Raw genomic sequence first — 2,887 nt, 5'->3', positions numbered from 1 at the left:
CCTCGAGCAATATGTTCTTCCCCTTCCATGCAGTCACTCACCTTCCAAGTTCCCCAACATCCACTATCTTCGGCAATTTTTCCCTTGGCAAGGCTTCCTCACATTGGAAGGTCAAACAACCAAGGAAAATACCTACCTAAAAACCATCATATCGATCATAGCATGCTCACCGAAATAAATGGACACTATTGGGTACCAGTGTCCCATATTACTGCATGTTCTAATTCCTTTTGTTATTGTTGCTAATTCTTATAGTTAGTTTTCAACCACCCAACCAAGAATTTCCATGTTTTTCTGTACCAAGCACATAACTTCCATTAGATTCAAAATAATTTGAAATAAACTCAAACCATACCTCATTGTTAGCTCATCAATAAGGTACACCTGCAATCCTATTTACTTCCTATCACAAAATGTCAAACTACCTCTTGCCCAAATCATCATGTATAAACATGTCACACCCGGTTAGCTCGAAACACAACCATCATTGAGATCAAGATCATGAATCACATGAAATCATCATAAACCATAATCATAGGTCAAATGAATAAAACTAAAATAAAATATTGATACTTATCCTTTAATCGGTGCTTACTTCTACATTTGTTCTTTCCATACACACACCAGATCGGTTTCCACACCCAGCAAGCACCCAGTGCCTTTTTCTCTCTTTAATCACATACACATACACAATGTACATCACAACACATACATCCACACATGGTGCACAACACACAATACATGTACTACACATAATAGAACACAACACATACACCTACACCCAATGTACAACACAACATATACATCTACACCCAATGTACAACACTACACATACATCTATACCTGATCTACAACACCACACAATACATGTACCTACATCTGACATACAACACAACACAATACATGTACTACACATAGTACAACACAATGAATATAGATGTCACGATACCACAAATACACAATACACATAGATAGTACCAAATGTCTGCAACACAACATGTATGGCATGTACACAATAACATGTGTACACCAGTACCATATGTACAACATGTACACAATACCATCTATACATAGCACCACCTACACAACCTACGCACATCATCACATGTACACGCACCACCTGTACAACGTGTACATAATACCACATGTACAAAACATCACATGCACAACATGTACACAATACCATATGTATACAATGCCACATGCACGACATGTAGACAACACCACATGCACATCAGTACCACATGTACAATCATGCACACAACATCATATATACATAGCACCGCATGTACAACATGCACACAATACCATAGGTACATAGCATTGCATATACAACATGTACATAACACCATATGTACACAACACAATGTATCCAAGATGCACACAACACTGCATATCCACCATGTGCATAGTATAATATGTACACAGCACTGCATATCCACATGTACATAGCAACATCTATACCCAACACTGTATATGCAATATACACACAAAACCATAGGTATAATAATTGAATATACAATATGCACAACACGTATAAAACTTTATCACTACACATCCAAAACCACATTGTCTCTACCAACCAACCTTTCTTCCAGTGTTTCTATGCCATCCATGCTTATTCTAGCATGTCGCAAATCATATTGTTTTCATTCTGCTGATGCATCCTTCATTATAGCTTGTCCATAACATAGACATAGTATAATCACATAATATCAACTCATAACCACATGATACAGACATCGTAGATCTGCTAGGACTACTCTTCCCACTTGATTCCCATATAACTAGGAACCTATTTCATGCCATTCACCTGCATAAGAAATCATTCCTCCACAAGAATGATCCTTGACAACCCTGTTAGATAGTGACATAGATACATACATACATACATACACATGTATATATAAACATTATCATAAAATAGTCATGATCCCGTCAAAAAACAACATACATACATACATATATCAACATCACATAATCATAATCACAAATTAATTACCAAATATCATAAGGTCTAGGTTAAGATAACTCCATTTATCTATTCACAACATGCACAATAGTAAGAACAATTGTTCCCAACATATCCAAGGCATCTGACGCCTCAAATCCATTTACTTTACCTTTGTTGTTGCCTTTCTCATGATTGTTTTACCATCGTCCATTTATCACAATGGACCCAATCAATTCAACTGGTTTTCATACGCTTTCCTTCAACTACCCTTATGCATGCACTGAGCTTCATTTGGGTCTTACATTACATGTTTTGTTTCATTAAGATTTTCTCGAACTCCATTAACTTCCCTCTTTCCCAACCAATTCCCAAGACCCACAAAACATAAAAGGAAAGAATAAGAAACAAAAAGAAGAAAACCCTGAAAAACCAATAACTATATGACACCATAATAAAGTGGTATGGTCATACACTAGATATAAACAAAACTTCCAGTAAAACGCAAAAAAATCACAAAAGATAAAAAACACAAGACTACGAACAAAAACCATGACTCAATCCCCATGGTTCCCAGTGCTTCAAAAGGAAAGCTCAACTAGAACCTTCTTCAACATTTCATGGTTGTCTCCTTTGTCATGAAATCCCTACATCATACTACCATAAACACATAATTGTCATTGCATAAATAAATACAACAATATACTAGTTACATTATCTTGTTGTGCCAATCGCATTGCCTTATAACTGAACATGTACATACCATCTCTTAAGGAACTCCAATTCCTTGACGGATCCATCCATAACTAGAACCCAATTGTTATTGATTTGAAAATGAGATCTTAGACTAATATTAAGGTATTATAGACTCATGTGCAGGATTTTCCTCTATTACTTAGTGCAACGGATTGAAAATATTGTGAATAATATAGACAA

The sequence above is a fragment of the Pinus tabuliformis genome, chromosome 9, assembly GCF_031772625.1.
Source record: "Pinus tabuliformis cultivar Carrire ecotype Pingquan chromosome 9, CPIR1, whole genome shotgun sequence".
In the NCBI taxonomy this organism is placed as follows: Eukaryota; Viridiplantae; Streptophyta; class Pinopsida; order Pinales; family Pinaceae; genus Pinus; species Pinus tabuliformis.
This window is presented reverse-complemented; position numbering follows the sequence as displayed.